The sequence below is a fragment of the Fopius arisanus genome, unplaced genomic scaffold (assembly GCF_000806365.1).
Source record: "Fopius arisanus strain USDA-PBARC FA_bdor unplaced genomic scaffold, ASM80636v1 scaffold00017, whole genome shotgun sequence".
Taxonomy (NCBI): Eukaryota; Metazoa; Arthropoda; class Insecta; order Hymenoptera; family Braconidae; genus Fopius; species Fopius arisanus.
In genome coordinates, this window is record NW_011887756.1 from 804,036 (window position 1) to 816,377 (window position 12,342).

The 12,342-nt window shown below is 39.4% G+C and overlaps 1 protein-coding gene across 4 annotated transcripts in view; it reads right to left on the minus strand.

Annotated features, from left to right (window-relative positions):
- Egfr (epidermal growth factor receptor) overlaps positions 1–12,342 on the minus strand; it is a 65,493-nt gene that overhangs the window by 31,977 nt on the left and 21,174 nt on the right. Inside the window, exons 1-2 of one of the 4 annotated variants that reach the window (XM_011300401.1) lie at positions 3,505–3,600; positions 3,156–3,385 (exon numbers count right to left, since the gene is read on the minus strand). The exons of 2 other annotated variants lie outside the window; for them this stretch is intronic. The gene's annotated coding sequence lies outside the window, so the exon portion shown is untranslated. Of the gene's footprint in view, positions 1–3,155; positions 3,610–12,342 lie in introns of those variants that run through there. One more of the 4 variants, XM_011300399.1, reaches the window with a different exon arrangement.

The following is a 12,342-nucleotide window of genomic DNA, read 5'->3' on the forward strand; positions in this document are numbered from 1 at the left end:
CCCACAACCCCCCGTCGAACCCCACCCCCTCGTCTTATTCTCTGTAATCCAGGTACACTACCTTTTTCTACCTTTTTCTACAGTTCGGAGTCGAGAGGTGATTTGGGGTAACCAACAACATTTTGCTCTTTTCGGGTCAAGTCTGGTCGAGGGGGTCGGGGGGGGGCCTTGGGTTTTCAATCTTTCGGTTTCGAGGTGCATCTGGAGTTGGATGAAAAAGAAAACATGTGTTGCGATTAGATAAAGAACAGGGGTGTGAGGTTTTAGGTGAGATTCGAGCATCTTCGAGGAATGTGGCAGGCATATTGCGTAAGGCTGATGGGAAATGCGATGGATTTGTTTTTTTAGGACTTCATGATTTGTTATTATTGATTATTCCATTGAGATGGTTTGGGAATTCTTTGGAAAGATTGTGGGGAAAATTTGGTGATGTTGGAGTCATTTTCATTATGCGGGAGAAGTTAATTTTTATTAAAAATTGGGATTTTCTGGTTGAATCATCATTGATTTTTGAGGAGATTGAAAATTCAGGGAAATCTTTCCTATAGAAAATTGATAATCACCAGAATAATCAGATTAAATAAATTCGTTAATTAAGAATTGTTAGAAATTAAAAATGTAAATTTCCGGCAGTGCTTTTAATTTTTTTATTCTATTTCCGAGGATAAAACCAAGGAATTTCCAGTTTCTACAAAAATTCGGAGGAAATACCGGTTTTACTGCCTCGAACAGGAAAATTCCGTAATTATCTGAATCTTCAACAGACAATCAATATTCACAGCGTAATTTTCCCGGAAATTCCGTGTCACCTGTAATTAAATTACAGATTTTTTAGAATTTTCTCGATACGTTAATTTTCGCGAACTAATTAAGCAGAACGTCACAACCCACAATTTCTTAATAAATAAAAATGTGTTCTCTCTTTTTAAAAATAGAAAGAGAAAAAGCTCTCCGTCTGTTCAGCTCGTCCAAATAAATTCTTCATTAGGATCAGTTTATTTATGATTCGGAAAAATTTGGGTCCGAGAGTCGAGTAGTTTATTCTTCTCCATTATTTTTATTTTTACTCTGAAAGAGTCCTGTCTCCACCCCTGACTGTGCACCTAAGGTCGAGGGGTTGTCTGTTCACCAGCAGGTGCTTTTGTGGGATTCACCCATAGACGGGCCCGATAGCTTTGTACTGCGGTCTGACCCCGAAAAATTCCAGTGTACCCTCGACCTTCTTGGGACCCGTCTTCACCCCTTGGGGCCCATTGTACACCTCAAGTGGTTTGACCGTTCTCTCCTCCCCTACATTGTTTGGCGAGCTCTCTTCCCTTTTTTTCCTTTATCCTCTCTTTTTTTTTCTCTCTTTTTCACTCGTTTCTTTCGAATGTAAGCGCGCGGTAACAGGGATTACACGCTCAGAACAATGAGGCCGAAATTTTCGAGTACAAAAAGAGGCAAAATTCGGTTGTCACTCTTCGAGAGGTGACACTCCACCAGTTGTCATTGTTGGCGAGGCAAGAGTGAAATTGACACCCTATTTTATACCTATTCCCTGAATTTATTCTATATTTTTCCATTCCTCAGGGATCTGATGCCCCAGGTCGTCATAAAATAATGGGACATGACTTTTTCGTATTATTTTCATTATCTGTAATATTGAAAGCCTCAAAGTTTCATTTTCCAGGTATTTTTTTGACACTTGAGACCCAACCGGTTGCGATCGCATCAGAGGATTTGGCAGGTTCATTTTTCCTGACCCTGAGAGTCAAAATATAATCCCCAAGTGGTCGTTCATCGGTGGATGGAGGCGATTAAAGTGTCCGAGGGTCTGAATTTCCAGGGGTTTACGAGTGAATTAACGATCCAAATCGGCGATACCGACTCCAATCCACTCTGGTGATTGCGTAATTCCCAGGTACCGATATTGACTGAAAGCAGATCGTTCCGAGAACATTTTCATTTGTTTATCCAACCCATTTGCGTGTAGGAGACGGTCAGTACGTGACTACTCCACCGATTCCCCTCCATTTATTTTTTGATTTTTTGTAGGTGGATGGAGTCTTTCGATGTCGCCAGGATTTACCCACCCACGGTGGGACAATATTTGAAAAAGCGTCAAGTGGTCGATCGTCGAACGAGAAGATCGAAAAATCGAATTACAAATATTTCCCTGGAATTTTTCACTTCTTCAAAAATCAATTTACTCAAAATCGTTTTTAATTAACGACTTATCTCGAAAACTATCGATCTGAGAGTGAACACGTAAGAGCTTTTTTTGTAGCTTACTAAATTTTCGATAAAAAAAGTCTTTTCATGTTTTCTCCTGAAAGCAACGGTTTTTGAGATTTATCGATATTCAACAAAAGTGCAAAATTCGACTTATCTCACTTTACCACATGGCTACTGAATAATTCCACGTTAATAAAAAATGAATTGAAAACTGAAATTTATCCCGGTAGTTACAATCGTAATGAGCATCATTTCCCAGCGAATGCCACCAATAAAATAAATTTCTCCCATCCATCCATTTTTTACTTCCTTTAACGATCGCGTACACCGAGCAAAACCCATTCCACGTGTTCTCATTTTGATTCTAAAATTTAACAATATCAAACCATCAGCCAATCCCCACACCGTACCTGATCTCAAAACCAGTTGTTGATTTCAATTCCCCTCAATTGGTACAATTTTTTTCATCATTAAACCACCGACATGACGTACACCTGTCCCCCACAACCGATTCCCAATTTTTCTCCAATAAAATTTCCAACCGGGTAGAGGACTAAATAATTTTCCAATCCTCTCCAAAAATTTCCACTCCCTCCCGTCCCATAAATCACTCTCAAAAAAATTCTGGGAGAGCGAAGTCTACCTGTAAATCATCTGGACCTCATCTCGCGCAGGCAGAATTTTAACAGCGAAGAGAAAGAAGAATTATTAACGGTAATTAACAAATTTGTGCGCGGCAAAGAGTTCCGTAACCCTGGAATTTATGTGTTAGCGACGCGTCGTCACTCCAGATGCCAGGAAGGGGCTTAACCTCTCCGAGGAGTACACAATTCCCCCTTTGCCCCTCCTCAGGGGGACAGTAAATGACGAGAGAGAAAAAAAAATGAAAAAAAATTGTGAGAGGGAGATGAGGTGGGCAGGAGGAGAGTATACGTCACCTCTGCGTGTTTGTCTCCAACGCCGACCGGTTTTCCTCTCCCTGAGTGTCTCCAGGACTTGTACACCAACATTCAGATAATTCACTGATTTTCTGAAGTCATTTCGATGATAGTCCCAGTGGAGATTCATCCAAATCGGTTCTAGATCTGATTCTAGTCTGGATTCTGATCAGAACTCCAGGATGCGATTCTCTGGTACCTTTGGTACCTCTGGTACCTCTGACCCCATCCTGATTCATCAAAATGTGAAATTGGCTTGACAACTTATCCTTCCTGATTAAGTAATCGCAAATCACTGATTTTTAGGCTGAGCTAATGTATTTGAATGAAATTCCCAGACAATTTTTACCAGATAAATTCAATTCTGTTGATTTCACCCTGAGATTGTACGTCCAAGTGGAAAGTAGTTTAACACGTGTGACTACATATCGAGGATTGATACGAAAAACATACGTGCACGATGTCTTATCGTCTGATATGGGCCCTCGAGGCGAGAAAACATTGGAGCAAAGCCTGGGGGAAAATACGTCTGCAAGATCCGGGTGATTGATCACGAACCGAGGAGTCCGTCATCTTCTGACCTCTCGGCATTTTGTTTGAAATATAATGTTTTTATTCTTCCATGCAGACGGATGTTGCGAATTTACACGCGATGCGCTCGTTTGAAGGCACTTGAATCCAGAGAAAAATACCAGAGAGATCGGTAAAGACTTGAGAGTTTTAAAAAAAATTAACTCCTGTAATAAGTCAATAAGGTAGAAGAAAATAGAAAATACCAAGGAAAAATAGTAATAGTAATAGAGGCGAGGGGCTAGACCCAAGATGTCCCTGAGGATAATTTTTTCTTTCTTCAAGGCACCAAAAAATGGCCCTCTGCTTATTCCTCGACCAGAAATTTGGCAGGGGTTTTTATTCTCAGACAAAAGATGAAAAATTCCGCAGGTCGAGACTTCGCCTGAGGTCGAACCCACTTCAAGAGAACTAATTAAACCACTTCAAACCTAGACCCTCAGCTGTCATTTTATCAACAATTTCCAGCGCTGAATTCTCGAAAATGAGAAATTCCGATGATTACCTCATGATCATTCGATATTCAATGATCATCACGCGCTAATTGATTCTCCACATTGCGATGATCTCGTACCGATACCTGTCGACCTTCCAGTTAGTCATCGCCGATTGGAATTTCTAATTCCCCGATTTTCTCAAGATCCCACGAGAACCGATAAACCGATATAATCGCACAATTTCAATAACACGCGGTGTTTTCCAACTCGTGTGGCTCCGAGTGTTTATTTTTTTTTTTGTTTGCGCTGTGAAAGACACGCGAAGGCTAGCGATAACTGATGTAAAGCCACTGGCCCTTATCAGAGGATTGTTTTCACATCAACTCGATTCAGCGAAATATCATATGCCAGTCTAAGATTTTCGCAACGATGTTCATTTAGTCATTTTTTATTGGACTGGTGATTAAATTCTACTGATCTCTCTCGCGTGATGAATAACTCAGAGTTGATTATGATGGGTATGAAGAGCGCCTGTGGGTTTGGGGCCCACAGCGGGTGTCATCAGGCCCAAAAGAACTGCAGTTCTTTCGCCAATAATCCGCCGAAAGGCATCCGGTATAATTGATACCGATGGACCACCACCAGAGACTCGCAATGCTAAATTAATCTCTTTGTCTAGATGAGGAGAAATCGCGTTTATTATTTATTTTTTGAGGCATAACGGGGCCTGATGCCTCTTGGCGTAGGCGGCTCACTGTTTTTATTATTGAATTTCAATGCCCAGGAAAATATTATTTATTAGTCATAACTCGAGACTGGATTTTCTTTTACATTTTACCCCGCACTCTCGTTCCCACAATATCCACCTAATTTTTTAATAAAATCCCAGGTGTCTTCTACGTCTCTTCACATTAAAATTGCTAATTCTGGACAAGGGTTTTGGGGCGATGGGTGTACCGGAAAAAAAAAGTGTCTATCTGATCTCCTCCCTGTGCCCTCGGTATTTTCATCACAAACGGTAAAGAAAGATCGGTAGATTGGTAATAGAAATCGGTCTGACCCTCACGAATAATCCAAAGCAATTTCCATTTTTATTTTGCCCAGTCCTGTATTTTCCAAGCCCTTCACTGATTTTCATTGATAACCCATAGAAAATAACCCAACAATTTCCCCAGAGAGACACTAAATGAAAAACTAAAATATCGACGAGAATTTCCAGGATTTAGTTCTACAAAAAAAAACACCAGAGTAAAATCCAACTAGGAGTTAATTCCCCGGGATAATTACGTCGGTTTCGACGGAAGAAATGGCAAAACTGGATATAAATAATCCCCGCCATTACCGATTCACCCTCGACACATCTGTCGGCAATAAAACACGATCCGATCGGTATCCAACCATTATTATCTACCACTTCGGTATGATCGGTATGTGCGGCGTACATAAACGATATATTTTCCACTTGTGTCTGTACCCTAAACCCTTCATCCCCCTTCTCCCACCGCCACCCTATCGTTAAAAAAAAAAATCGGCAAAGAGCACTGGACGAATCTCACTGCAGGATCTGACCGGGTCTTTCCCTCGGCTGCTGGTGGTACTCTTTGAGGATCAGAAGCGAGAACAGAGAGGAAAAGAGTACCATCGTAAATCAACTGGGCGACGCCATGGACAAACCCTCCTCCTCTCGTCTTTTCGCCTCTCTACCACCCTCTGCCCTCCTCCCCTCGCAAAACTCTTTTACAATCAGATCCGCACGTTGGCACGGGCTCCATCTCTTCGCCCATTCGTTTCGGTCTCGAGGTCGCACCAGGTATAGGTGAGATTAAATATATCGAGGGGATAGATTTTTTTATTCCATTGTTATTTGATTAGACATGGGATCGGGAGTAATTACACCTTCGTGATAAAATTCTCGTTGAAATTCGAGAGCTCGCTGGGAAATTATTAATAGTCCAGTTCGACCGCGGCCAGTTATTGGTGGATATCTCGTCAATTAAGGGAGATAACGCATTTTTTATGATAATCTTTTTTCTAGCAGGCATTCAGCTCTACAAAAAAGATATCTATGAAAATTTTGGTATCCCCCCTTGCTTATGAGATATCCACAATTTTTAAGTTTGGGTAATTACTTTGTTTTATTTTATAAATTGATTAGTGTAGATTATTTTATTGGAGGAGATTATCTTCTCTTGGGGAGATTGGATTTTTTTATTTATTGTTTGTGGTGTTAGTCGTGTGGAGTTTTGAATTTTAAAGGAGTTTGTCAATTGACGGAGAATGGGGTAAGGGCTGAAGAAAAAATTAAATAACACTCACCGATAATCATCGTAATGAACCTCCAACACGATCCCAGTGTCACGTAGATCCCTGGAGCCTGGAACGTGCCTATTCCTGGAGAATCCTCGGTGGAGAGGATGAAAATTGTCCCCCAAGGTAGTAACCGAGGATAAAAGGCTCTGGTATCCCAACCTCGGTCTCGCTGTATAATTTGTTTATGAGATTGCGACTCGGGGATAAAATGCCAAGAGGTATTCGCAGGTTGAGAGTATCCGATACACGCCATTTTATACTCGTGATTTTTCATCGGGTCATTTTTCAGCTTGGCTATCGTCTGATTGACGCCAATTACCGCAGCTCTCGGTATGCAAATGACTTTTGGTATTTGATGATTGGAATTATTATTATGTTGATGGATATTAAAATTCCTGGTGCCTGCAATCAGTCAACTCAAACATTGAGAAGTATCATGGAATGAGGAATTTTTATCAAATTATTTTAACAATTCCTCACTCCATTTCAACGACAAATACAGCAATAAATAAATTGTCTAAATTAAATAATCAGCATTTGAATTTCTCCGATAAATTTTCAAAAAAAAAATGTAAAATCTACAACAAACTTGTGATTTAAAAAGAAAAAAACGACCGGACCATAAAAAATAATAAATTGAACAAATCATTGATAAAAAAAAAGGATTTTTTGAAAATAAAAATGATTTGCGAAGATTCGGTGACCCGCATTTACGTACAGTATGTAAATAAACATGAAAAAAATCCGGTATCTTGGATTTAGCCAGCGGATGGTTTATAAAGTACCGTCTCCGAAGACGTAGTGGATGCAGAAGCATCTGTAGCCACGAGGGATAATTATTTATGCGAGATAGGATCTTGACCGGGGTATATCCACATGAGAGACAAAAGAATCTGCGGCCCATCGTCGAGCACATCAAAAGACACGCGTTTCAAAGCGAATAAGATACCCAATGATTCAAGCGAGAAGGAGATACACGAAAAAGGGAATGCCTGGGGTAACAGGGGGCACCCCATCGGGCCCCACAGAAAAGATCACCGGATCCTGGGAATACCTCGTCGACTTGAATAATTTGTAAAAGACCAACCGAATACGTGAAATAAGGGGTTGGACTCAACCGCCGATAAATTATCCTCATGTTTTTCAGGAGAAAAACTGCGCTAAACGCTCCTCGAATTGAACGATTAAAAAAAGAAAAAAAAAAAATAAATAAAAGGCCCCATCCACCGGCCTGATGCGGTGTTGGAATCAATGTTAAACACGCGTTTGCTTTTTTGGTGAGTTTAAAAAAGAACGTGCGGATACGGGCGGTCTCAGAGAAATTCATATGCTGACGTTAACGAGCTGAAAGGAAACGGGTTAGTGATGAATTTTAACGGTCAAACGACATCTCTGAGAACAACAATACCATCATCATCGTTGACAATTGTTTTACCCATGCATTATCAACTTGGAATCACGAAAAAGTCGTAAAAACATTTTATATCACAAAATAGTGAATAAAAAATACATCACTCGCATAAATAACGAAAACCCACCAAACGGGTATCTCTTGTTCCGGAGAACTGGTCATAAACTGGGCCGCACTATTTAAATCTCGGGTATAAAATACTTACGCAAGCCTGTTTGTGAATAATGTTGTAAACATTGTCTTTGAGTTACGCATTTTGATGAGACATTAGTTCCGCGTCGGTGAAATGAAAAATTATTCGATTTGTTTTGCCCGCTGGTTCACGTTTTCGGTGATTTTTCATTATTTTTCATTATTTTTTGCAAATTATATCACATTGTCACAAATTTCTTGAGATTTCAGTCAAAAAATCGTATGAATATGAGTTTGAATTCAATTTCAATTAAAAACAATCACAAAATTTCTCGTTTTGTCCAAAAAATTCAAGACAATTTGATCTTTAATGTTAAATAATTGATTTTGCATTGAAAATCACCAGAATATTTTTTGTTAATAAAAAAACTCGGAAAAAAATCTGGTAATGGATTTACTCCGTAAAAAAATTGAATTTTTTGGAGTTTAATGTGAAGATGCGCAAATGGGAAAGCGTAATTTGATTCGATTGATCTGGAATTAATGAGTTGTTGAGGAATTCTGGAAATGAAGAAGCTCCTGGATGTCAAGGAAAAATTACATCTACATCAGCGTTCTTCACTCCTTGAAATGTTCTAGTGAAACACGTGTTTCTTTGAAATCTACCCCAACGATCTCATAACCGAGTGGAGAACGAGCCCCTCACGTGCCCCGTGGTGAATCCTTGCGCCCCGACGATAAATTAACGTCAGTTTGCTCGGCTTTTGACTGCTAAAGACCGCACACCGATTAAATAATTTTTCATCCTCCTTTAAAACTTTTATTACCCCCTTTTCTTCTCTTTTTCTCTCGGGTACCAGTGGTATTTTTGATGCTCGTTAACGAACCACTTGGCGATCGTTATCTCGAATAATCTGTTGGCTCAGTAGAAACTCACCTAGAACAAACGAGAAATAATTGTTCTATTTAGTTTTATTTATATCAACTGCGATAAATTAGATACAGTAATAAAAATAAAAAAATTCAAATTGTCTTTCTGGTTTTCAGAGTTTTGTAGGGAATTATCTTGGGTGCAATTTGAAAGTTGTTTGATCTGTTCTTTTTTTTTGTGATAAGCTCGGGTACAAATTGGATTAGAAATCTCGACACGTAAAATTCAGAACATAAAATACGCAGACTCGCGCAAAACTATATGCTGAAACTCCCCTGACAAGTACTTAGTAAGTGCCCATGTATTCCCCGATATAATCACAGATATTAATACCCTAGGCAAGTCGCAGAAACACTTGATTAACACTGGCGCCAGGTGATAAGTCGTCGAGACTAAATCAACGGGGATTTTTCTTAAAACCTGGGGGAATATGCATGGGGGCATTAACATACCCAGTTTTCTTTAAATTTCTAGAGTTCGAGGTCGAATTGATGAATAAAAAATGGCCAAAACAAATATTCACAATTAAATAAAAATGATTCCCTATCACAGAACCAAAAGTCTTATCCTCAAATTGAAATTAATTATCTTTCTTTTAATTTAAAATACTGAAAACACTTGGGGATAAAAAGTTTAATGGGATAAATTCCGATAAATATTCTCCAATGGAGAAAAACATTGAGAATATGCAGGGAAATAAATTGTTCTCTTGGAAATACTCTAATGGAGACATGAGGCTTTTTACTGCACCTCTTTATTTTGAAATTCAAAGCCATGCATCAGAGATATGTGAATGGAAAACCGGTAAAGTGCCATTTGGAACGGATTCCAAGTGCGAACACTCCAGTACTTGCATACACCACCTCTCGAACTCTAAAATCGTGACTGTGTGCTCGGTATTTTCGTGATGCCACTATTTTTTTATCTATTTTTATGCATCCCTCACCCTCGAGGGTATCCCAACTTAATTTAACTCCAGAGAATCCCGTCACGAAGATTCGTGATCCCCAGAGTACTTATTACCAGTGGTACAGAAGTACTTGATTTGTAGATCTGAATTTCCAGAGAATGATTTCCTCATTTCTCAAATGAACCATTAAATCCCCAACGCGATTTTCACAAATATCATTTCAGGACAACTTCAGAACAACGTTCCCCTCAATTATCGATTTAACCGAGAATCTAGTAATTTTAAGTAAAAACCCTAGAGGACTTTTTTCTAGATTATCAATTTCCCGAGAAAAAATGCCTCTTGTTATTTTCTCCTAGAATCCTTCGTTTCCCCATAAATCACCGGATTGTTGGAAAAAATGAGGCAAACTGTTAGTGCCTCTTAAGTAATTCGCTCTCAATTTTTCTGCGCCCTGAGGAGCAAGAAACCGAGAATTGAAAATAAAAATGAAAGCCCAGTGGCAATCCAATTAGAATAATTAACGTTTTCGTTCAAGAAAAAAAAAAACATTTCGCATAAAGGTATTTACGAGGTCGCTAACCGATGACTCTGTTTCGCCATATCGTGTGTAAAGTCCTCTCGACCGGTAGAATTCTGCGGTCGGTGAACGGTGGCGGTTCTTCAAAAAGAAGAAAACAAGGAAAAAAAAAGGCGCAACTCAAGGGAAAAAACATATAAAATAGAGAGAGAGAGAGAAAAAAAAGAAGAGGAGTAGCTCAGTGCCGCATTCTGGCGTCATGTCACATGCAAATGTACATTTTGCGGACCTCTCCAGTGCAAAAAGAAAAATTCAGCAACACCCACGCACCAGGAGTCACTGATCGCTCATTTACGGGTAAATTGATATTTCACCGTTAAAAAGGAATAATTAGGGGAGGAAAATGGGGCAATTGAGAACGTGCAATTCGAGGGAGTCGAGCATAACCTGTCGCACAAATTACTGGTAACAATGTCGGATTATGTAATGAGAGACGTGTCTTTGTTGGGAGGATTTTCTGGCCGGGGTTAATTCGCCAATGGCTCGAGACATTTTGTGGTGAAGTATATACCATAAAGAATTAATGGTCACCGATAAAAATCACTCGGGACAGTTAATTTGGTGTTGTCTAAAAGGGTCGAGTCACGACCGCCCTGGAAGTCAATGCGTTTGACTCCTCATCGACGAATTTTAAGCGACTCAGTCAGAATTTTAACTAACCCACACTGACTTATCCGATTCCAAGAGTGAATAGTAATTAAATCGATTTTTCGGTGGGTCGTGGCATTCAACCTTTTGCACTCGATTCGTCATTCATCCATTCAACATTTTATTTCGACTGCCCTCGAATGAAATTTTAGTTTTGCATTGAGGAAATAATCGAAGGAAAAATCAAAACTGAAGACAAGACTAGAATTTTCTCGTTTATCAAATGAAATTGTCAACATTAAATGCCCGACGCAACGACGTGATTTCCATGAGTCTGATCTCCACTTGATCTCCAGTTCCGTTTAATTATCGATTTAACTCAGAAACTATCGATTTCAGCCGGAACCCTCAGAGGACTTTTTTGTAGCGCATTAAATTAACCACGAAAAAGGTCTCTTGATATTTTCTTCTAAAACCAACAGTTTCTTAGATAAATTACGCAAATCGGTTGAGTCAGTGTTGCAGGGGAAATAAAAATCGCAGGTATCATTGGAAAAATCGAAAAAATACGAGTGTTGCAATGAAACTCGTTTAGATTAAAGAAATTTCTCGACATTACCTCTTACAATATCCCTCATTATTAATTTTCCAAGGCGATAAAACCACACAGGAACCAGTTCTGGCTATTAGTCCTAGAAGAAGATCGGTATAGGATTACCGAAGGCTTTCAGTTCAAAACTAAATGACTCCGTCAGAAATCCCCCATTCGATTTATACCTATTGGAGGTTTATAACCATCGAAAAATATATCTTATCCCTCAGTATGATCTCGAAAACCGGCTCTAGACGTATTCGACTGTGAAACAGGTAAATTTTCAGTAGTTGGCTCTTGAAATACGTCAGAATGTCGAATTTTCAAGAGAGCCCTCGATCTCTCGTAACGATCTTTTCGGGGGATTCGATTTCAGATGAGAATCGACTTCACATTATTCGTCCGATGGAGATGACCAGTTGCCGAACGAAACGAGAGCGGTTACAACAGCAAAAACCTTAAAAGGTTTAAAGACTACAAATTCGTCGCTCGTTGATTCAACGCGATTGGCAACGAGCCATCGCTGGAAAAAAAACGGTCTTTAGACATTATTTATGAATTTTCGGTGGGACCAAAAAGTTCCGCGTGATCCAGAGGCTTGATAAAGTATTTTTATCTTGTGAAATTGAATTTTTTTCCGGAGACATTAATTGGGAGGAATGGCATGTCGAAATGATCGCGATTTAGAACCGGATTTTTTGCAATCCGAATTTTTTTATTTGCGAT